The 25725-nt window shown below is 40.3% G+C and overlaps 1 protein-coding gene across 2 annotated transcripts in view; it reads right to left on the bottom strand.

The window, feature by feature from the left end:
- kek5 (kekkon 5) overlaps positions 1 to 25725 on the bottom strand; it is a 482945-nt gene that overhangs the window by 268354 nt on the left and 188866 nt on the right. For both annotated transcript variants that reach the window (XM_065234711.1, XM_065234710.1), the window contains one exon: positions 22606 to 22782. The gene's annotated coding sequence lies outside the window, so the exon portion shown is untranslated. The remainder of the gene's footprint in view (positions 1 to 22605; positions 22783 to 25725) is intronic.

Here is a 25725-nt window from a genome sequence, read left to right as displayed (position 1 = left end):
GAGCGTTCTGGATGCCTTGTCACGTACTGTACTGTATCACGTACGAGATATGCTGGCTGTATGTGAGTTGACAATCTAAGATGACTTGTGATTCACACGATGTACGTCAACGCCTTCTAGGATATAACTGAATGTAATTGGATGTTTCTTCCGTGAGAACGCGATTACTGTTGGATTTACAACCATGGGGTTCAGTTGGCATCAATTAGCAAAAGCGTTGAATTGGAATTGGAGAAGGTGGCAGTCAGCGATGGCTCGGATTCGGAGATAGATTTTCATGTCGTCTGCGAACGACAGTCGTGGACCACCGTCGAGGACGAGGTGGCTACCTTGCGGAATACCCGAAGTGGCAGGGAACGAAGGAGATCGGCAGTCGTCGATTGCAACTTCCCCACTAACGATCAGATAGATAGGATGGGAACCATCGTAGGAGACTGTCGTTTATACCGAGCCTACCACCAGTTTGGCGATCGCTATAGGATGGTTCAACTTGTCGATAGCGGCTGATAGGTCAGTGGTACTGTGGTCTGTCATACTCTCCGTAATGTACGAGATGAGACACAGAAGGTTGGAAGTAGTCGACCGCCCTGCCATGAAACCATGCTGGTCTTCGGTCAAGTGCTGCTTGAAGTGGGAGACTAATGGTTCCATAACGACCAACTCGAACAGTTTAGATATGGCACACAACGATGTGATGCCACGATAGTTGTCGATGTTTCTTTTGCATCCTTTCTTATGCACTTGAAACATCTCAGCTGATTTCCAGCAGGAAGGAAACACCCCAACTGGATAGGGACATTTCGAGCAGACGGCAGAGAGGAGCCACCACTACCTGGTTTAACTGAAGAATTCAGTTACGAAGCCGCCCTAGTTATCATAGCGAGGTCGATGTTGATAGCTGCCAAAGATTGACCAGACATTGGAACATTACTGGCTGCTAGAGAAACGTGCTCGTCTGGTAGGTTCTCATCCGAGAATACACTCGCAAACTTGGTTGAGAATAGACGGCAAATGTTCTTAGGGGATGAAGCTTCTTCGCCGTTCAGTACCATAGTCGATGGAAGGCCAGACTCCTTTCATTGCTCATTCACATAATTCCAAAAAGTTTTCGGGTGAGATTGAAGCTTCCGTTGAACATCTCGTTGATAACGCCGATAACATTGGCGACTGGTTCGTTGATACGCTCTTTTGGAAGACTTTAAGATATGGAGGTCACTTGTGACGAAGGATGATAACTACCTTGCTTAGGAACTTTTTTCGGAAGGTGTCGCTCAATGACGTAAGCCAAAATATGCGAGAGCGTTTGGGCAGCTACATTGACATCGGCAGGGACGAGTATCCTGTGCCAGTCCAAATTCGAAAGAAGTTCCCCGATACTGCCGTGGTCAGCATTTCGGAAATCGCAGGAGACCTCTGGGGGGGTTGCCTTCAAGTGCAATAACTAAAGGAGGATGGTGTGGAACAATCTTTATCAACGGAGAAACAGCCATAGACAAATGCGGAGCAGTATCCTGAGCGGTGAAGAAGCAAATGAATAAGCTACGATTGTTCTCATTAACCACGTGGTTGATTTGCTTCAGAGTGGCGATACTGCAATGATCCAAAAGGCTTACAGCTCCAGAGTAAAATGTAGAACGGTCGGGGTCCGGATACAAGAATCCACCGTAAGATGATCGCCAAGAAATTGCCGGTAGATTGAAGTCGCCAATGATTATCATCTCGTCAGCAGCTGTAGCGATCTCCATTATAGCTCGAATAGACTGACTGTGGGATTCAATTAGCGTAGAGTCGCGAGTTCTATCCGGAAGAAAGTAAACTGCACAAGAAAAACAAAGCGCGGTCAGCGAGCTTAATAGCAATCTAAACTTGTTCCACACAATTCCGTGAATCGTTTTCGATAACTTTTGCCTTCAATCCAGAGCCGACCGCTATGAGAACGCCTCCACCAGTAGATTTTCGACTGTTGTGCGGATTCTGATCGCATCGAAAAACCTCGTATTTGGATCGGATCGGATTTGACAATGTGCGAGTATTGAGCCAAGTGAGAGCGACGACGTCGAAGCAACGATTCGAAACCGCTAAGCGATAATCATCGATGTTGGAATTCATCCCACCAGCTTTCTGGTAATACATGCAGATGGCCGGACTGTGACGATAAGTAGCCTGGCGGGGGCTAGATCACCGACGAAGCTCGCCATTGCTACGTTACGTCTCGCATCCAAACGCTCTAAGTTGATAAGCATACAACGGCTTTCGTAGCAAGGCAGATTGGTAGGGTCATTCTAGCGAAAATGACTTAAAGCATATCGGATGAACTTACGTTGAATAGCTTCAATACGCATGGTTTCATTTAGGTAGTATGGAGTCCACACGACCGTTGAATACTCCAAAATAGGTTGCACCAACGAACAGTAAAATGCTCGATGAACATTTCAAATGGTCCTATCTGCTTTGATCGATTCTCTTCATCGACTTTCTCTTTCGTTAATAACTCAGCTGCAAAACCTTTCCCTGTTGTATTTGACGTTTTGGACGCTAGATAAGAACCTCCTTTATCAAACTATGTGGTAGAATTAGCACGAAATCTGTTTGCATAGCAGTGCACACTGGGGACAAAATCGAAACAATGTGTTAAAATTCAATAACTTCGGTGCTCGCTGGAACAAGAGACTAAAAAATAGTCATTCTTATAGAAAAAAGTCTCAGGAATCGATTGGAGTGGGTTTCATCTTGGGCACGATAGGGTAAGTTGGGGTATTTCACAGTTTTGCCCTAAAATCTCCTATTTTGTATGATTTGAATGCTGTATCTCAAGATACCGATGATATAGACGGATTATTTCTTCGGCAAAGTTGATCAGGAAGTCAAGGACTGTTGGATGATAGACAGAACAATTCGGAATTCTTCCGCTAGGCGGCGCTAGTGAGCATTCGAAGTGTATATGTTTGTGCTGCTGTATCTCAAGATCCTGACTATTTAGACGGATTATTTCTTCGGCAAAGTTGATCAGGAGGTCAAGGACTGTTGGATGATGGACAGAACAATTCGGAATTCCTCCGCTAGGTGGCGCTAGTGATTATTTAAAGTGAATATATTTGTGCTGCTGTATCTCAAGATCCTGACTATTTAGACGGATGATTTCTTCGGCAAAGTTGATCAGGGGGTCAAGGATTGTTGGATGATGGACAGAACAATTCAGAATTCTTCCGCTAGGCGACACTAGTGAGCATTCGAAGTGAATATGTTTGCGCTGCTGTATCTTAAGATCGTGACTATTTAGACGGATGATTTCTTCGGCAAAGTTGATCAGGAGGTCCATGACTGTTGGATGATGGACAGAACAATTTGGAATTCCCCCGCTAGGTGTCGCTAGTGAGCATTTGAAGTTAATATGTTTGTACTGCTGTTTCTCAAGATCCTGACTTTTTAGACGGATGATTTCTACGGCAAAGTTCATAAGGAGGTCAAGGAACAATCCGGAATTCTCTCGCTAGATGGCGCTAGTGAGCATTTGAAATGAATATGTTTGTGATCCAGATTCAAGGAATCAACCTCTGCAAAAAACTGCTCAAACATGGACTTGGTAAGCGAGTTGGTCTCTTTAGTCCAATTAATAGAGCGTATTCTGCAGAACGAATCTGACTGGGGTTTCGTGTTCCGCCAAATATCCTCTCCTCTTTCGGGTACTAACAACAGGCTCATAAAATGCTCGGAGAGAAGAGAATCATCCTCTTTTAAAAAGCCAATCTGGTTGTAGTGCGTAAAACCTGTAGCAGAGTGCGGACCAGCCGTGGCATGCAATTTACAAGTCAACACTTTCTGGTTTAACTTTGAAATCCTGTCTGCTACATCATCCAGTTGTAGAACCCGTTGCAAATCGCATATAACCATATCACGGATTAAAACGCTTGATGATAAGTATCCTTTTTCTCGGTTTGGAGTTGAGAACGGTGGAATTATGGCGTTTCTAAATTCAGCTACTTTTTCCAGGGCTGCAAAATTGCAAAACCTAAATGGGACAATATGAAGGGACTAATAACAATGCACATCTCTAAAATTGATCAAAGATTTAGAAACTTGACCTATTTTAAACAAAAAATTGTTGTACTAAGTTTTTTTTTATATATACGTTAATTAAACTGGCATACCTAGATGCTTCTTAGTGAATCGAACCAGCTCTCCATATTTGGTTTTTCTTAACCCAAGTTTTGATTTTATCGCCAAAGATGACTCCTCCGAACACAGAGATGTTCCACGAACAGAGTCAACGGATTCGATGGTCTCTTTTTCCCAAACCTCACCGCCGCTCAACAAGTGCTGTAAGATTTGAGAAGTTGCTGGATTAGCAGCCTTTATGGCAGCAATTTTGGCTGAATACAGCAAGTTATCAAGACCTTGTTCTTTGAAAAGTCCGATACTGCGTCTGTATTTCGAAAATCTTGTCAACTACTCCTTGCGCTTTCGACCTCGAGGCTTTAGGGTTGACGGTCTTCGCTGACTGTTGGAACTGGTTTCCAAATCCGGAGTGGCAAAAGGAGGTGAAATAGGAGATGATTATGACGAGGGATCTTTGGGTTTCCTTGAATGGACCCGCGTATTTTTCGAAGGCCTGGATCCTGAGGGTTGGTCTTCGACCTGATAAAATAATTGATGATGAATTATATTCAAGCATTTTTTTCGTAAAATTTAGAGTCGGTAGTTTTTGTTTAGGATTTTTATAAAATATTCATACAAATATCAAATCTTCTTTTAATCGCGGTTGATGCTATTGATTATTTAGTAACATGAACAAAAACAGATTTCATCAGTAGTATGTCTTGCTTTACATTAACGCATTTCCACGCTTTTACTAATTTTCATTCAAGTTCAATTTAAATTGGTTTGGAATCCGTTGTTTTTTTGAAAATTTAGCACTCCGCTCAACAGGTACAATTTTTTTCCGAACTGTTAATTTTTTTAATGTTTGACGGTATCGTATTAAAAACGTTTATTCGTTAATTTATGCTACTCTCTAAAATTAAGCACGCCCAGGGATTCTTACCACGAATATGCTTTCTAGCCACTCTGCATTCTTCTTAAAGAATCGATCCTTACTGTGGGTTTTTGACCATCACCGATTAAATTGACCAATCCAGTTTTTAACACCTTGCGCAACAGCCGGAGGTGCTTTCGCCAGTTCCCTAGACACAAAGTCAAGTAAACGGTTCTCCAAATTGTCCTTGAGTTCAGATCAAATTCTCATCCAGGTTCACAGATTCAAAGCCCTTTGTATTAAAGCATCTCCAAACAGGGTTAAACATATCATGCACATTATTTACGTTAGAATTTGATATGTTTAAGACGTTCTAGGTTCACCAAATTGTCCTCAAAACTTGTTAATTAGGCTACCATCTTGCATTTTAGTTTGATTAAATTCATAGATCAGGGGACCTCCATAAGCTCGGTCGGTAGAGTCTGCTACTATAAAGCAAACCATGCTGTAGGTGGCTGGGTTCGAATCCCGGTTGGTCTAGTATTTCAGATTGGAAAATTTCTCGACTTCCCTGGGCATAGTATATTATTGTACTTGCCACACAATATACACATGTTAAAATCGAACAGGCTTGGAAAGCTTTCAATTAACAACTGTGGAAGTGCATCTAGAGCACTAAGTTGAGAGCAGGCGATAAGTTACAGTTGGGACGTAATAGCCAGAGAAGATCATAGATAGCTCTAACTAGCGGAGGAATTCCGAATTGTCCAACATTCCTTGACCCCTGATCAACTTTGCCGAAGAAATCATTTGTGTAAATAGTCAGGATCTTGAGATACAGCAGCGCAAATATATTCACTTTAAATAATCACTAGCGCCACCTAGCGGAGGAATTCCGAATTGTTCTGTCCATCACCTTGACCTCCTGATCAACTTTACCGAAGAAATCATCCGTCTAAATAGTCAGGATCTTGAGATACAGCAGCGCAAACATATTCACTTCGAATGCTCACTAGTACCACCTAGCGGAGGAATTCCGAATTGTTCTGTCCATCATCCAACAATCCTTGACCCCCTGATCAACTTTGCCGAAGAAATCATCCGTCTAAATAGTCAGGATCTTGAGATACAGCAGCACAAATATATTCACTTTCAATAATCACTAGTGCCACCTAGCGGAGGAATTCCGAATTGTTCTGTCCATCATCCAACAATCCTTGACCTCCTGATCAACTTTACCGAAGAAATCATCCGTCTAAATAGTCAGGATCTTGAGATACAGCAGCGCAAACATATTCACTTCGAATGCTCACTAGTGCCACCTAGCGGAGGAATTCCGAATTGTTCTGTCCATCATCCAACAGTCCTTGACCTTCTGATCAACTTTGCCGAAGAAATCATCCGTCTATATCATCGGTATCTTGAGATACAGCATTCAAATCATACAAAATAGGAGATTTTAGGGCAAAACTGTGAAATACCCCAACTTACCCTATCGTGCCCAAGATGAAACCCACTCCAATCGATTCCTGAGACTTTTTTCTATAAGAATGACTATTTTTTAGTCTCTTGTTCCAGCGAGCACCGAAGTTATTGAATTTTAACACATTGTTTCGATTTTGTCCCCAGTGTGCAGTGGTTATGAAAAGAGAAAGTCGATGAAGAGAATCGATCAAAGCAGATAGGACCATTTGAAATGTTCATCGAGAATGCTTTTAGGCAGTATACATCTTTGATTTTTTTGGCGAAGCGGAATATGAACCCAAATTGTGAGCTACTTATGCAACATGATCCTTGCAGCTGAAGCTTGAAGAGTCGATCAGTATTCCCAGATCCTTGATAGTCGATTCACGTTTCAAAGCAGGGATCGACTAAAAACTCAGAGTGGTGCAAAAAACACTGGTGCTACTCTAAAATAAGGGAGCGCGTCTCTTATATTTGGAAGGAGAAAGAGACTAAGGAGAGAGAGATTTCATATTTAGGAGAGAGTAGTTGGACAGCTCAGGTGCTACTTGCGTATAGCACAATCGAGTAGTGCACAGTGTTATGACGGGAGTAGCACTTTTCAATCGGGAGAGACGTGGCTTTACAAGAATGGCTCCATATTTTAGGCTGGGTGCAGAATATTTTTACTTTCATGTAATATATGTTGCAGTGACTGTTTGGTATTCAAAAGCGTACGAAAATGCAAATTTTGATGCACTTCCTAAAGAGATTTTTTTAAATAGATGTGTAATTTTCTTCACAGTCTGGTCGACATTCCATCCAAAAATCTAAGCCAACCCGACACCAACCTGACTTCTATCAAACCCCAACCCGATGTTGACCCGACATTGACCCGAAATAAACCCAAAATTTACCCGACAACAACACGATAGTGGGTCGACATCGACCTTAAATTAGCCTTACATTGATCCGACATCGGGTCGACTTGTCTGTTCGAGACCATTTTGCTGGGTTTCCTCCACACTCCACTGTCGTATATCAAATGATAGTGGGTGACTTAATTGACAATGACCATGTGCTTCGAATGAGGAAGGGGCTCTTCAAATGATGGGCACGAGATTTTTTTTTCACAGAATCGATTTAATAGTTGTATTGGTTCATTTTCAATCGAATGATATGAAAATTAACAGCACTGATGCTAGCTATCCTACAACGCTACAGTTATAGAGAAAGTACATTGTCGGAGAAACAAAGAGAGAGAGAAAGAGACTTAACACCGTTGGAGCGGCAGCTCTCCAACACAAGAAAAATGAAATGTGCTGCACGATTTAAAATGCTCTTTCACGTCTCTTTGGAAATGAAAGTGCAGTCTCACAACAGCGTGTGTTTTACTCGGAAAAAATTGAGTAGCACCCGATCCCTGTTTCAAAGTTATGCCCGTTAGGGTGTAATCATAGTGAAGAAGAGAACGCTTGCGGTCAAAGGAAATTACAGACCATTTCGAGACATTCAGTGACATGCGATCAGGGCTGGAAAGCACCTCAGAGCGTTAGCAAAGCAACTTTGTGCATTCATCTCACCACACACGACAAAGAGTGTGTGGTTCTCCCATTTACTTCGCACACTCTTTTCCAACTAATCTGTGTTTGCTTGATTCTCACTTTGTATGCTTCAGAAAATCAGTACATTGCGCGCATTGAATGATCAGATGACAGCCCTGCATGCGATTAATACGACACCCCTCAGCGAAGACTTCCAATTGTTGCTGCAAGAAAATGTCATTTCTAGGTTCTTTTATCAGGGAGTAGAGTTTCAGGTCGTCCGCATACGATAGCTTAAGGCATTTCAGGATGGTATTGACGTCATTCATGTACAGCAGAAACAGAAATGTACCAAGATGACTACCTTGAAGAACGCTGGATGCCACGGGGAAGGATGAAGAAATATAGTCTCCAATCTCGACAGACAGGTAGGAGTAGAGCCAAGTAAGCAGGCCATCGCGAACACCTATCCTATCGTATTTAGCCAACGCAATGTCATGGTTCACTGTGTCAAATGCTGCGGAGAGGTCTGATGAATGAGGGCATGATGCCATGCTGATCCATCGAGATACACTGTGCAAAACTTTGAACCAATTTTTCGAGTATAATCAACTCAAAACGTTTGGAGGTAGCACTTAACGAAGCAACTCCACGGTAGTTTGAAACAGTCCTTTAGCAGCCTTTCTTGTGGATTGGGACCACGAAAGACTCTTTCCAGCAAGCTGGGAAAACCCCAGACATCAAGGAGAGATTGAGAACGTTGGCTAGAGGTGTCGCGAGAGCAGTCATTTGAGGACTAACGACGGTACGCCATCTGGACCGGAACCCGTTGTCGACTGAACTTCGAGCCTGCTGTTTATGACCGTTACAAGATCATCATGAAGGCATTACGTGAGATTCTCATCAGGATGGATTCGATGGACACAAGACTTGGAAACTATGGAGAGAATCTTCGAACCATTGACCTTACGTTGCGGGCCTGCATAGGACAATCGATCAACTCACACTTGATGATTCGGTTGATCCGCTCGATCGTTCCAGATCATGCGATGATACCTCTTTCTTCGAGGTTCTCGATGATATTAACAGCACCATTCATTAACCAGCAGATAAATCCGCCCCGAAATCTGAACCTTCGAACCACGTGAAATCATCAGAAAACACTTGATTGACCAGCAACGTGTTATCGCTGCACACACCTGTACCAATACTTATCAGTTGCTCACATCGAACGTAATCGATTCAATATTCAACGCTTGTGTCAAACCAGATGAACGCGTCATTGGGATGGTACTAATGGCTATTTTTGGTCGCTATTGAAAATTTAGTCGATTGCTGAATTTATATATGGGCCCAAATTAGGGGCATTTAGGCCGACATTAAATCCATTTCCCCTATGTGTTCGATAGAATCATTCCATTGCCTGATGACTTTTCATGTTCCAGCACAGTATTTCACCTCTTCCAACCAGAAAACACGGCCTGCTGCCTAATGAAAGCCCATGATTCACTAGACTCAGTCGCGCTTGCTAGTTGCTGCCATCGTAGACGTTTTGGCCCTGTAGTTGAGTTTGGTGACGGGGTCTTCCAGCCTTCCACTTCAGGCAAGCATGCATTTTCGGTTAACAGTCCATCGCCTGATTTCTTCCCGCGTTCCAGAACAAAGCATCACCGCTCTGTTTCCCCAGAAGGATGACAAGACCACTGCGTCTTGCCATCGCCTGACGATATTCGATGCAGACACGGCGAACCTAGTGAACTGCATCGATGACATCTCTGATGGTATATCAGCTGGTTCCAGTCGTCTCAGTCGTTCTGGCCCTGTGGTCGAGAGTGTTGACGGGGTCTTCCAACCTCCTGACTCTGGCAAGTACATGTGTTTAATAGAACTGTTCCATTGTCAGATGGGCTTGCATGTTCCAGCTCAGCAACTCGCCACTCTGATAATCTCCACCAAAACTTACGAATCTACTACCAGAATTTACGTGGACTAAGGACAAAAATTTACGACTTCTACGTCTACCTGGCTGTTGGTGAAAAATAATACGATGCCATTGTTTTGACGGAAACGTGGCTTTTTTTTCCTTGATTTGTTTTCCGTCGATCTTGTTTTCCGTGCTGAGCACCAATGCTACCGACGCCAGTGAGGCAGCTTCCGCACCTGGACCCTACCTATTGACTCATCAACTCATGAACCGGGGACCAACGGCTTTACTTCCCTTCCGAAGGAAGGCGTGATCAGAGATGTTATTCCTCCGAATATCCCGGCGGCGCCGACGGGGATTGAACCCAGGCCTGCTAAGGTGAGAGGTAATCACGCTTACCACTACACCTCCGGCGCCGCTGGAAACGTGGCTTGATAAGTGCATCTATTCATCGCATCTGTTCGGGAATCATTTTGACGGAGGACTACATCTGTGATTTCTATATAGAGGTACACGTTTTGAAAACAGAAAATGGAACATGTAAAAAATTATGAATGATTTTGAACGTTAATAACTCAGCTGCCCCAGAACCAATTTCAATAATTTTATCACTAATCGATCAGAAATATTTCTACGCGTCTGATTGATTTAAGACTTCATCATTTATCAAAATGTCAAAACTGAAAATTGCACGAATGAATTTTGAAATTGCAGATTTCAAAGCTGAATTCCATCCGGTCTCGCCATACGGTGTTTATTCAATCATCGCGTGGTGAGTGGTAGTGTTCTCCAGTACAAAACGAAAGGCTCCCCCCCGCAAGCAGCTAACTATCAAGGCTGGCCTCAACCGCTGATCGGATTCAGTTCCAATCACCGTGTGTGGTGGTGTCCAGTTGTGGGCATCATCAGTAGCATTGCTTTCGGCGCATAGCGTTGAACATTGTTCTCCAGTACACAACGAAAGGCTGCCTCCAAGCAGCGAGCTGCAGCCCACATGAGCATCCATAGAAGGAGGAAGAAGCTGCACCGCTATTGATCGGAATCAGTAGCTCTTCGTGAGTCGCTGTGGGCCATCTATGCCAAGCGCGTCACCCTCATTCCAAATCACATACAGCTCAACAGCCTCATCTGTGTGTAACACCCTAATAGCTCAGCATTACTCAACCATCACGACAAAACGGTCTTTTTCAGGACAACCATACATTTGTAAAAGAGTTTTTTTTTTGGATATTTGTCAAGGTCATCAATCGGATGTCAGTTCCCATAACAAGATAGAGCTGGAGTTAGGGCGTAACAGCTTTTGTAAACAATGACTTCTTTCGATGATGTCTTGAAAGTCAAGGCTCGCTCACGCAAATCAACATCACCATCAGGTAGGGTAAGACTTTCCTCACCCGACGGTATTGTTGGTTTGCGTTAGCGTGCCTTGAATTCCTAAAAATCCTCGAGAGAAGTGATTGTTCACAAAAACTGTTACGCCTAATTCCAGCTCTATCTAGATATGTTTAAATCTAAAATACCATGTTCTTGAAGACAACATTGGGAGTGCAATTTCAAAAACCAAAGTCAGTCGCGGCATGAAAGTGGTCTGATTTTGATCCTGAGATGATGGAGTTTATTTCTTAATACGCCAATCGATAGGAATTAAAGTTAAGAATTTATCATTTTTCAAAATGTCACAATTGAAAATTGCACGAATGTGCAACTATTGCAATGATAGTTAAAATTATCACCGATTGTCTGCGATAAGTGATTTCCCTACCACAGATTGGATTGATTAATTTATCTTTATTTACGAGGCTTTCAGCCTGAAGCTGGTTCGCCTCCAACGCCGATCATGGAATATATCTCCAACTGGTATTTAAAGATCCCATGATTAAACAAAATGAATATTTTACCTGTACACTTGATACATTTTCGATTTAGAAACGTAAAAGCATTTGCATGATTTTGAATCTTGAAACACACTTCCATATTATGCCTCTTCAAATATTTCTGATAACTCGGACCTCACAAAATTTTAAATCTTGGATTAAATTAAATTAAAAACCGGTTTAATCAATTCTGAAGGATTATTATTCTCTATCAATGTGTAAGGTATAGTTGACCAGAGTTTCATGGTTTAAGCTTATGAAATTAAAATTTTAGAGTATCATCATTTTCAAAAATCCAATCTTTCGAAATAAGAATAGGAGTCGGAGTTGGCATCATTTCTCTGACTCCGACTCTCCAGTCCATGGTATTCCCTCCAACTTCGAGTCCACAGGAAAAGTTTCAAAAAATAGTGCGTCCTAATTGAAATTGAATGCATTCTTAAAAATTTAAAGATGAGAAACATTCTCAGCCTTACTTCCGTTACCGATTGGACCACGATTATTTGCCATCATTCTCCCCCTAATCTCCATTCAAATTTGCCATTTCTTTGATCTACGTTCGAACCTGTTCCTGTCATTCAACATCGTTTGAATAATTTCCTACCTTGGATTCAACCTTTCCTTGGTGTCCCAGTCCGTCAGTGAGACTTGAATGTTTATTTATGTCACTATACATTTGTTTTTTGTTCTCCAGCCGGAGCAGTGCCACTTCACAATTGCAAGTGAAATTGGAAGAGTGAAAATGTCAAACTCCCAGCCCTTCCCCCCTTCGCAATCGCTTTCCGGTCGGAGAGTGTCCCGGATCCAGGGTGATCGACAGACAGCAGACTCGTATAAACGCAAAAACACAAATTGTGTGTCTGACTGCCTTCCTGACGGTCGTCGTCGTCGTTTTCACCGGGTAGGATTCAACTTTCCAACTTCCAGGGAACTGGTGGAAGACATGGAACGCCAAATGGAGCTTGTATGGTGCAATCGTTTTTCGTTTGTGAGGAGAAAACGGAAAATGGGGAACGGTACTCCAATGCAAATGAAGTGGGCAAGAAGGGAACTCGGAAACATGGGCAAATTTGAATTCTGATTATATTTGAGAAGATGTTCCAGTTTCGGTTTGACGACGTTCGGTTGAACTTTTGTTTTAAGGTTTGTAGTGAAATTTCCCACTTGAGAAAACGATCTTTCAAAATGTCATGCTTCTTCATACAAATTTCAGGCGGAATCCCAGGCAGCGTGATGTTTCATATTACCGATTGAAAATTCAGAAAACATCGAACCGAACGTTCATCGCACATTGCATGGACTGTTTGAATATTAACGATCATATTCTAGCGGCACTGACGGCGGAACACGTTTTAAATATTCATCCCCGACCGCTCGTTGCCTTTGCTATGTGTTGGCAGGCACACACACACATCTCCACTACTGTGTCTATAGAATCACCGCTGCTGATGTTGTTTTATGTATGCAGAGAGCGCTATTTCAAAGGATCAATCGTGGGAAAACTACCGCAACTCTCGCGCCATCGCTTTTTCGCAAATGAATGGATAATTTCCGTGTAAGTTGATGTAGGTAGAGGTATCTACTCTGAATTTTATCACACAGAATTCCATTCAACGGTATCGATAGGGGCACGGATGAGAGTGAGGGACAATTTCCCATCCCGATAGTAATAACGATAATGGAGCTGAGGCGCACCATGTTTACGGCACCATTTATTGGAAATGCATTATTAATGATGTTGCAAATCGAGGGAGGGAGCATCGTCGTCGTCGTCGTCGTCGTCGTCGTCGTCGTCGTCGTCGTCGGTGGGATTCGAATGAGTGTTAAAATGTGCGTACAGTTCACCACACCACACTGAAAGGGAGGAATAAGAGCCGAGTGATTGATTTCGCCCAGTGGATTGGAATCCCTTTTGGAAATGGAAAATGGATCGATGAATTTGCTGAATGAGTGCATTGAAAATTGTTTCTACGGTGCTTGGTTCATGAGTTATGAATTTTCAAAGTTTGTAATGCCCGGGTAAATTTACCACCTCATATAAAAGGGTAGAAGAGAATATCTCAGTCGTACAACATTATGATCTTGACACCAACAAAATTATATCGACATGACACTGGTAAATTATATCAGAAAATGAATTCCAGTTAGGTACGTTCCCTAGTAGCACCTTTGTTATAAATGTGTCTTCGAACGACTTATTTCAGTTATAAACAAGTTGCTGCAACTTTATGGGACAGAAATGTGCTACTTGGGTTGGTCATGACCGATCAGATAGTTATCAAAGCATTCCTCATGATGGAGTTTTCCAAGCAGCACCATGCGTCTCCATAATTATTCATGAAATTAACGGTTTTGTTTGAAATTCGTATATTTTTAAGGGATGCAAATATAAAAAAAAAAAACTGTTGTTGGTCCTCAAATTGGCTAGAATGCACTTAAGTATAATGTTTTGTAAATGAAATCGGGCTTGCATTTTTCGAGGAATCCAATTCCGTGCCCAGAATTCATATATAAACCGATTTAAAAAGTTTAGTATAAGCATTCAAGTGAAAATAAGAGGTACGTTAAAAATGAAGTACACCTTTCCGTAGAAGTCTGGTCGATCGACTCTTGGTCATTTGCTGAAATCGTATGTCTATCCAGCGGGACAGGGGTTTTCCGGGAAGCTTTGAGGTACGTTCAAAATCCTTGAAGGTACGCTATGATACGCTATTGGTACATTCCAAAACAGGTATCAACTTTGAAATTCGTTAAGTTTGTCCCGCTGGATAGATTGACGTGTTCTCTGTACTTTTCTAAAGTTTCATCAAACTTCAAAGAAGTTCTCTGAATAGTCCTGAAGTTATTAGATCTTCCTAAACTGTCCTGCCGTTTCCTTGAAGCTGAAGGAACCACCTTGAAGTTCTCAAAGCTTCCCTGAACTGCCATAAATGTTGTAGAATTGCTAGGGACTTTCCTGATCATCCCGCGGTTTGTTCATGAATATTCCCCGAATGCCACGATATTCCCTTTCATTCGTCGGAAATTCGTTTAATTTCCAAACATTTTTGTGGACGATCCCTTTGGAATTTCTCTAATATTTCCGAAAAATCTTGGAAATTCTCTGAAGCTCTCGTTGATGTTCCTGGAATTAAAATTCTTTGATCTATCCTGAAGCTCCCGAAAATTTTCGATACTTCCTTGAAGCGCATGAAACTTCCCTTAGAATCTCTGAGGTTCTTTAGTCCACTCCTTTATGAATTTCCAAAAGTGCTCGAAACGGTTCTTGAGTTCAAATATTTTTATTCTGTTGTTCATGAAACTTTCCTGAGGGAAAACACATTTTTTCAATGTGTTTTCGAGCGTTTCTGAAATTCTCGGAATGTTTTCCTTGACACTTAACTTTAGGAGTCGACAACCATTTGTTTTAGGAGTCGAAGTCGCAGTCTGGGTCAGATTATTTATCACTGACTCCGCAGATCTGATAAAAACTTTGCAAGCTTGAAGCTTTGAGCTGTAATATAAGAAGCGCCAACGAATTTCGATTCCGAGAACCGAAGTCAAATTCTGCTTGGAAAAGTGCAATCGAATTTGGATTATGAGAAGCGAAGTCAAATTTCACTTGGAAAAGCGAAAACAAGTTTGGAATACGACAAGCGAAGTCATCGTTTACTTGATAATGCTTTCGAATTTGGATTAAGAAGTCAAATTTTACTTGAGCGAAGTCAAATTTTACTTGGAAAAGTGTAAACGAATTTGGATTACGAGAAGCGAAGTCATCGTTTACTTGATAATGCTTGCGAATTTGGATTAAGAAGTCAAATTTTACTTGGAAAAGCGCAATCGAATTTGGATTACGAGAAGCAAAGTCAAGCTTGGAAATACGGAATCGAATTTGGATTACGAGAATCAAAGTCGAAATAAATTGGAAACAGTGCAATCGAATTTGGATGATGAGAAGCTAAGTCAAATTTTACTACGTTAAGTGCAGTAGAATTTGGATTATAAGAAGCGAAGTCAATCTTGGAAAAGCGCAATCAAATTTGGATTACCAGAAGTGACGTCAAATTTTGCATGGAAAACGCAATCGAGTTTGGATAACGAGAAGCGATGTAAAATTTTACTTGGAAAAGCGTAGTCGCATTTGGATAACGAGCAGCGCAATTTGCATTGGAAAAGCGCAATCGAATTTGGCTTAGGAGAAGTGAAGGCAAATTTTACATGAAAATGCGCAGTCGAACTTGGATTACGAGGTCAGCGTAAAGCGCAATCGAATTTGGATTACGAGAATCGTCAAATTTTACTTAGAAAGGTGAAATGGAATTTGGATTACGATAAGCGAAGTCAAATTGTACTTGGAAAAGCGCAGTAGAATTTGGATTACAAGATGTGAAGTCAAATTTTACTTGGAAAACTGTAATCGAATTTGGATTACGACAAACGAAGTCAAGATTTATATGGAAAAGCCCATTCAAATTATGATTAAAGTGCAGTCAAACTTGGAAAAGCGCAATCGAATTTGGATTACGAAAGGTGAAGTCAAGCTTGGAAATGCGCAATCGAATTTGAATTACGAGAAGTGAAGTCAAATTTTACTTGAAAAAGTGCAATCAAATTTGGATTACGAGAAGAGAAGTCAAATTTCACATGGAACAGCGCAACAAATTTGGGTTACGAGAAGTGAAGTCAAGCTTGGAGATGCGCAATCGAATTTGGATTACGAGAGGCGAAGTCAAATTTTATTTGGAAATGCGCAAACGGATTTTGGATTAAGAGAAAAGAATTCTAATATTACTAGGAAAGCGCAATCGAATTTGGATTACGAGCAGCGCAATTTGGATTGCAAAAGCGCAATTGACTTCGGAGTACAAGAAGTGAAGTCAAATTTTACATTTAAGCGCAATCGAATTTGAATTACGAGAGGTGAAGGTAAATTTTACTTGGAAATGCCAATCGAATTTGGATTATGAGAAGCGAAGTCAAAATTTATATAGAAAAGGCCATTCGAAGTACGATTACGAGAAGCAAAGTAAAGATTGGAAATGCGCAATCGAATTTGGATTACGAGAAGTGAAGTCTCATTTTACTTGAAAAAGTGCAATCAAATTTGGATAACGAGAAGGGAAGTCAAATTTCACATGGAACAGCGCAATCAAATTACGATTACGAGAAGTGAAGTCAAGCTTGGATATGCGCTATCGAATTTGGATTACGAGCAGCGCAATTTGGATTGCAAAAGTGCAATCGAATTTGGATTCCGAGAAGTGAAGCGCAATAGAACGAGAAGCGAAGTCAAAATTTAAATAGAAAAGTCCATTCGAAGTACGATTACGAGAAGCAAAGTCAAACTTGGAAAAGCGCAATCGAATTTGGATTATGAGAAGGGAAGTCAAATTTTTCTCGAAAAAGCGCAATCGAATTAGGAATACAAAAAGCGAAGCCAAATTTTACTTGTAAATGCGCACTAGAATTTGGATTACGAGAAGCGAAGTCATATTTTATTTGGAAAGCGCAATCGAATGTGGATTAAGAACAGCATAAATTGCACTGTTTATATTTATTTAATTTATATCGGAGAAGCGCAATCGAATTTGGATAACGAGAATCCAAATTTAACTTGCAAGATCGAAATCGAGTATGGATTACGAGGAGAGAAGCCAAATTTTACTTCGAAATGAAATCAAATTTTACTTGGAATTGCGCAATCGATTTTGGATTATGAAAAGTGAAGTCAAGTTTTACTTGGAAGAGCGCAGTTGAATTTGGATTACGACAAGCGAAGTCATCGTTTACTTGAAAATGCTATCATCTCATCTTATCTTTCTTTACTAAAGAGACTTTCAGCCGACGGCGGAATTTGGACGTAATTTGGATTACGAAGTCAAATTTAACTTGGAAAATCGCAATCGAATTTGGATTACGAGAAAAAAAAAGTCAAATTTAGACAAGCGCAATCGAATTTGGATTATAAGAAGTGGAGTCAAGTTTTACTTGGAAAAACGCAATCGAATTTGGAATACGGGACGCTACAAATTTTATTTGGAAAAGTGCAATCGAATTTGGATAACGAGAAGTGGAGTCAAATTTTACTTTTAAAAGCGCAATCGAATTTGGATTACAACAAGCGAAGTAATCGTTTACTTGGAAGGGGGCATTCGAATTTGGATTACGTGAAGTGAAGCCAAATTTTACTACGTAAAGTGCAGTCGAATTTGGACTACAAGAAGCGAAGTCAAACTTGGAAAGGCGCAATCCAATTTGGGTTACTAGAAGTGAAGTCAAATTTTGCATGGAAAACGCAATCGAGTTTGGATAACGAGAAGCGATGCCAAATTTTACTTGGACAAGGGTAGTCGCATTTGGACTACGAGCAGCGCAATTTGGATTGGAAAAGCGCAATCGAATTTGGATTACGAGAAGTGTCAAATATAACTTGGAAATGAGCAATCGAATTTGGATTACGAGAAGCGTCAAATTTTACTTAGAAAAGTGAAACCGAATTTGGATTACGAGAATCGAAGTCAAATTATACTCAGAAAAGCGCAGTAGGATTTGGATTACGAGATGTGAAGTAAAATTTTACTTGGAAAGCGAAGTCAAAATTTATATGGAAAATTCCATTCGAAGTATGATTACGAAAAGCGAAGTCAAACTTGGAAAAGCGCAATAGAATTTGGATTACGAAAAGTGAAGTCAAGCTTGGAATTGCGGAATAGAATTTGGATTACGAAAAGCGAAGTCAAATTTGACTTGGAAAAGTGCAATCAAATTTGGATTACGAGAAGTGAGGTCAAGCTTGGAAATGCGCAATCGAATTTGGATTACGAGAAGCGAAGATGAATTTTACTTGGAAAAGCGCAGTTGAATTTGGATTACGACAATCCAAATTTAACTTGCAAAATCGAAATCGGATTTGAATTACGAGAAGAGAAGTCAAATTTTACTTGGAATTGCACAATGGGTCTTGGATGACGAAAAGCGATGTGAAGTTTTACTTGGAGGAGCGCAGTTGAATTTGTATTAGGATAATTAAAGTCACCGCAGTTGAATTTGGATTAGGATACGAGAAGCTACACATTTTATTTGGAAAAGTTCAATCGAATTTGGATTACGAGAAGTGAAGTCAAATTTTACTTAAAAAAGCGCAATTTGATTTGCATTACAACAAGCGAAGTCATCGTTTAGTTGGAAGGGGGCATTCGAATTTGGTTTACGTGAAGCGAAGTCAAATTTTGCATGGATAACGCAATCGAGTTTGGATAACGAGCAACGATGTAAAATTTTATTTGGAAAAGCATAGTTGCATTTGGATTACGAGCAGCGCAATTTGGATTGGAAAAGCGCAATCGAATTTGGATTACGAGGTCAAATTTTACATTGTAAAGCGCAATTGAATTTGAATTACGAGAAGCGAAGTCAAATTTTACTAGGCAATGTGTAATCGAATTTGTATTCGAGAAACGTCAAATTTTACTTGGAAAAGTGAAATCGAATTTGGATTAGAAGAAGCGAAGTTAAATTACACTTGGAAGAGCGCAGTAGAATTTGGATTACGAGATATGAAGCCAAATTTTACATGGAAAACTGCAATTGAATTTGGATTACGAGAAGCGAAGTCAAAATTTATATAAAAAAGCCCATTCGAAGTATGATTACGAGAAGTGCAGTCAAACTTCGAAAAGTGCAATCGAATTTGGATTATGAAAAGTGAAGTCAAGCTTGGAAATGCGCAATCGAATTTGGATTACGAGAAGTAAAGTAAAATTTTACTTGAAAAAGTGCAATCAAATTTGGATAACGAGAAGGGAAGTCAAGCTTGGAATTGAATTTTACTTGGAAAAGCGCAGTTGAACTTGGATTACGAGAGGCGAAGTCAAATTTTATTTGGAAATGCGTAAACGAATTTGGCTTACGAGAAGCGAATTCAAATTTTACTAGGAAAGCGCAATCGAATTTGGATTACGAGGTGCAATTTGGATTGCAAAAGTGCAATCGAATTTAAATTAGGAGAGGCGAAGTAAAATTTTACTTGGAAATGCGCAATCGAATTTGGATTACGAGAAGGGAAGTCAAATTTTACATGGAAAAGCCCATTCGAAGTATGATTACGAGAAGCAAAGTCAAACTGGAAAATGCGCAGTCAAATTTGGATTACAAGAAGCGAAGTCAAACTTGGAAAAGCGCAATCGAATTTGGATTACGTGAAGTGAAGTCAAATTTTTCTTGGAAAAGTGCGATCGAATTTGGATTACGAGAACGAAAGTCAAATTTTACATGGAACAGCGCAATCAAATTTGGATTACGAGAAGTGAAGTCAAGCTTGGATATGCGCAATCGAATTTGGATTACGTGAAGCGAAGCTGAATTTTACTTGGAAAAACGCAGTTGAATTTGGATTGCGAGAGGGGAAGTCAAATTTTATTTGAAAATGCGCAAACAAATTTGGATTACGAGAAGCAAATTCAAATTTTACTAGAAGGCACAATAGAATTTGGATTACAAGCAGTGCAATTTGGATTGCAGAAGCGCAATCGAATTTGAGTTAGGAGAGGCGAATTCAAATTTTACTTGGAAATGCTCAATCGAATTTGGATTACGAGAAGTGAAGTCAAATTTGACTTGGAAAAGCGCAATTGAATTTGGATTACGAAAATCCAAATTTAACTTGCAAGATTTGCACCATTCTGGTGCATGAAGAGGCAAAGCCTGAAAATCGCACCACAAAGGTGCATGGTTAAACAAACTTCACTGACCATTTTTGGTGCACCGTTCTGGTGAATGGAGGACCATGCTTTATTGAAAATTTCTGGTGAAAAATTTACATCGCTCTGATATATGAAATGAGCAGAAAATTTCTGGTGGAAAACTTGCACTGGTCTCGTAAATGAAGGCACAAGCTTTATTTAAAATTAAGCTTTATTGAAAATTTCTGGTGGAAAATCTGCACCGTTCTGGTGAACGGATAGGCAAGCTTTTCGGAAAAATTTCTGGTGTAAAATTTGCAACATTCTGATGATTGGAGGGAAGCTGCTTTATTGAAAATTTATGAAAAATCCGAAAATAGAGGCAAGCTTTATTTGGTGGAAAACCTGCAACATTCTGATGATAGGAGAAGCCAGCTATATTGAAAATGTCTGGTAGAAAATGGAAAAAGGAAATCTGCACGAATCAGAAGATTGGATAAACAATCTTTATGGAACATTAACGGTGGAAAATTTACACCATTCTGGTCAATTACAATTTTTGGTCTAAAATTACCTGCGGGCAAGTCTGTATTGGAAATTCCTGATGTAAAAAATGCACAGTTCTGTTGAGTGCAGGGGCAAGCTTTATTAAATATTTCTGGTAGAAAAACTACAACGTTTTGGTGAATGGGTGGACAACTTAAACTTGACTTGCGAGAAGAACCTCAAGGGTATTGAATTCTGAGGACTGTTCCAAAAAAAAATGATTTCTGGGGATAATTCCATGAAAATTATGCGAATAATTTCTAGTGCATCCTGCAGATAGTTCCAAGATAATTTCCAAAAGAATACCGAGAGAATCAAATTTTGAATAATCTAAAGGAATAATTTTAGTGGACTTCTGAAATGATTTTTCAAAAGAGCTTTTAGGATAGTTCTAAAGAACCTTAAGAATATTGAATTCTGAGGACAGTTCCAAAGGATTTCTGGGGAGTATTTCAAGAAAATTCTGCGAATAATTTCTAGTAAATCCTGCAGATAGTTCCAAGATAATTCCGAAAAGAATACCGAGCAAATTGAATTTTGAGTGAAATTCCAAAGGGATTTTGAGGAAAATTTTCAGGGAGTACCGGTAATTTCTAGCTCATTCCGGGAATAATTTATGGATAAAACTGAGGAAATTCTTCTGAAACTCTAAGGGAATTTCAGTTGTAAGGCGTTCTGAGTAAAAGTCAAGAAGAGTTCTAAAAATAATTCCAGAGAACTTCTTAGAAGAATTTCAATAGACCTCATAGAGTCTTTTTCGCAACTGTATAAAGTTTAAAGACAGCTTTTGGATTCCCTAATTGAAAAGTGGGTATTAGTTTTCCATTGAACCTTGGTCTATTGTTGTTCTACTAAATTAAATTAGCTAAATTGAACAGTAGGGAAACAGTGGTGGGTGGACCACGCACTTTGGAGTACTCCCCATCCCCAGATTAAATGCACCATAGAAAAAAATTGTCCCTCCTTAACAAGATTCCTGTGCACGCTAGTGCTTGGAAAAGCGTAATGGAATTTGGATTACGAGAAGTGAAGTCAAATTTCAACTTGAAAATGCGCAGTGGAATTTGAATCATGAGAAGCGAAGACAAATTTTACTTGGAAAAACGCAATCGAATTTGGATTATGAAAAGCGAAGTCAAACTTGTAAATTCGCAATCGAATTTGGATTACAAGATGCAAAGTCAAATTTTACTTGGAAATTCGCAATCAAATGTAGATTATGAGAAGTGAAGTCATGTTTTAATTGGAAGAGCGCAGTCAAACCTGGATTACGAGCAGCGCAATTTTCATTGGAAAAGCGCAATCGAGTTTGGATTATTTTACAGAATAGCTTGCAATCAACCAATGTGTGAGAACCGCTGGTTTAAATGATTCATGGATTTTTCACTTGTATTGAATTCGTATTTTCAATTTTCAATTTATGATTACTTGACCGGAAACTCACTGATGTGATTGCTATTTCCCTTCCAAACGTTACCCACAATTGTTCGGTGCGATACATTTTCCCCTCATCAATCAACCCTACACCCGAGAAATCCCATGTTCCATGAACTCATATTAAAAATAGGAATCTTATGCTTTAATTTCCGTGCTCATTCTTCCACGAAATCCGAACTGCTGTTCCACACAGAAAACTCACCTCATCGAAATTCCAGCTGCCGTTGTCGTTGGAGGAAGTCAGAATGCTTTATCACATGTATGTGCAGCCCGTCGGTTTTCTTCGAAGCACGAGCACTGTTCCACCACTTGCCTAGCACCACACTTCACGAAATGCTCCTCCGGGTTCCGAATTCCGTGTCTGATGTGCGGGAGAAACCTACAACAAGAAGAAAGACGAAAAAAAAGGAGAACGTTATTAGAATTTCCAATTGGAAAGTAAATATTTGTGTGTGTGAGCGCTGCGGGACCAGAGATAGTGGGACCATGCAGCCCAAGATTTACATTCAACTTTCCACCCGACCACCACCCAGCCTCAACAACCGAGTTCGCCGAAGCGATACGACCCACTCAACCAACATGTAGGTGTACCGACCGGATACAAACACACACACACACACACATAGAGACACTTATTGGAAAACCAATTTCGAGACGATTGTGTGAAAATTTGCAAATTCATCAGTTTCTACGCACGACTGGTTTTTCCGTTTTCCACAAAGCGATCACCCCGTGGAAGGGAAAATAGGCAGCTGTTTGCCGCTGTCATCTACACACGCACACACGTTTCCGGTTTTTAGCATTCACAGCATTTCCACAATCCCTTGGCCCACCCCTGGCCGATCCCAAGTTTGAAGAGACTTGGCATAAATGAGAAATCAAGTGCTGATGAGAGGAATATTGTGCGGAAAAAGATTCATTAATTCCGGATTATCCTTGAGGTCTCGGTTCTTCGGGGTGGGATCATCATCATGTGTGGAAAACCCGGTAGGGATCGGCCACGGGTCCGGGGTGACATTCGATCTTGAAGCCTATTGAAATCCGGTTTTAATCCGACAAATGACACAACCGACACAAGAGGCTCCCACGTACGCAAGGGAAGCTGAGCCCCGGGAAATGACGGAGATTACGGATGGAATAATAATTTTGCTTTTCAATATATTGCTTCCTGAAGTGGGTGCTTGTGCAGGATGTCCCGGGCGGTATGGTGACGGTTGTCACGTTTTGTTTAGTGTGCAGGATGAGAGATGTGTCCTGTTGGTTTAGATGTGCACCGAAGGAGAAATGGCATGCAGTGGAATGTGTTTAATGTTTTAAACAGTCTGCATGAGTTCAAGGTAAGTTCGGTAGAATGTTGTTGGTGGATTTGAGGATCAATCCAGTGCACTTTTAACTTATCTGGGGCTGCAGTGGACTTCTCTAGATCAGTTTCGCAAGGGACGGGAGCAATGGACTTCTCATCCACACCCAGTTGTATTTACTAACGGTTGCTGGAGACGGTCAGTCCAGAGGAAGTTCATAAGAGAATCTTAACCGTTTCAGTCCTGATTTTTTTGAGGCTAATTTTTTGATGCTTTTTGTAAGAATTCAGAATAGCATTAAATACCAGAAATCTATTTTTTTCTGATGATCTTGGCCATCCAGATTATTCTGGAATTTAGACCTTTATCTTCAAAGGATCAACAGAGATTAAAAGGAGATGTTATCCATAGATTTGTGTTCAGAAACCTCGCAGAGTCGAAAGACACCATATGAAATCGAAAACAGCATATACGTGGAAATACGACCTTCAAATCACTCTGAAGAATTGATCTTGAAGTTCTACATACTCAATTAAGAATTTCTCAATGTCCCGACTAAATGTACGACTCCAAAGAGCTTTGTAAGAGCTCATGACATCAGTTGAGATATATGTTTGTGTTAACAAAATATTAAAGATTCTCCAAATCACCCTGAAGTTCAGATCTCGATGTTCCATAGACTCAACGAGATTTTATACGATGTTCAGACTTAATTTTGACGATTGTAGAGTCTCGTGTAGCATTGTTATATCGTATAGGATACATAGTTGAAATGACCAAATTTCTCTAGTCCTCCAAATCATCCAAAAGATTAGATCTTGATGTTCTACAGGCACAACCAAAGTCTTGTAGGATGTCCTGACTTATTATTTGAATCCATGGAGCTACTTGGGACCTCATCGCACCACGCATTCTCCAAATTATCTTGGAGTTCAGATGTTTCGATTCTACAGACTATACGGGATATTGTACGACTTTCCGACTAAATGTTTGCATTCTTAGATTAGAGCCTAGTGATATACCTATACATGTAAGATTTATGGATGAAATGACAAAGTATTTTGAAAACTCCAAAATATCCGAAAGTGTAGATATTCATGTTTTATACGACAAAATAAGTCTTGAACAATATCCTGAATTATTATACGAATTCATGTAGCATCGTGGACCTGTATTTAAAAAAATATTTTAGTTGGAGGACCAACATCATATTATACATATCATATCAAGAAGCTTACTGACGTCTTTCACGTTGTTTCGATTGACTGGTTGATGCCATACTATTTTTTTCGAATTTTATTGCATCATTAAGAATATATAGTTTTATCAAAAAAAAAAGGTTACCGAATCTTGAATATATAGGAATCCCCTGAAAACCACGGTGGATTTTGTCGTCCATGCACCTTAATTTATCGACTGTTTTCCAACCAATTGATCTGATTTCCTGTAGATGACAAGTTCATGGTTGGTTCTTATCAAATACATAATATCCGCTCAATCTGATGGAGGACACCCGTGAAATAGCGGTGGCTGGAGAGTATCATCCACCGCGCTATTCGAAGGATTTCTGTAAGATCTTGATGCTCGACAGGCTCATCATCGAAGTCTTGTATGACGTTTCAACGGATCATTCGAGTTTGTAGAGCAATGTGAGAAATTATTATATCATGCATGACATATTGTTGTCAATGCAGACTGCTAACATACGAAGGATATTCTAAAGCTTCAAAATATTGTGGAATTATCAAGATCCAATCTGTAGAACATCACGACTCAATCCTCAGTATAACTTGGAGATTATAAAATATTGTGTCATTAAAACAACATACTCCGCATGATGTAATGGGGCTCCTCGAATTGTTTTGACTTCAAAACTACAAGGGACAGCCCTATGGGGTTTTAAGCAATGGTGACGTAGAACTACGTGATCTTATATAATAAATCTTATTTGTTAACTGGAGCAGGATCTTGTGTTTTGTGTGGGGATTGGAATTTGAGCGGGGTCCTCTCTGATTATACTC

The sequence above is a fragment of the Ochlerotatus camptorhynchus genome, unplaced genomic scaffold, assembly GCF_037179485.1.
Source record: "Ochlerotatus camptorhynchus isolate MF236.1 unplaced genomic scaffold, CSIRO-AGI_Acam_v1.1 ptg000435l, whole genome shotgun sequence".
NCBI classification, from domain to species: domain Eukaryota; kingdom Metazoa; phylum Arthropoda; class Insecta; order Diptera; family Culicidae; genus Ochlerotatus; species Ochlerotatus camptorhynchus.
This window is presented reverse-complemented; position numbering and strand designations above follow the sequence as displayed.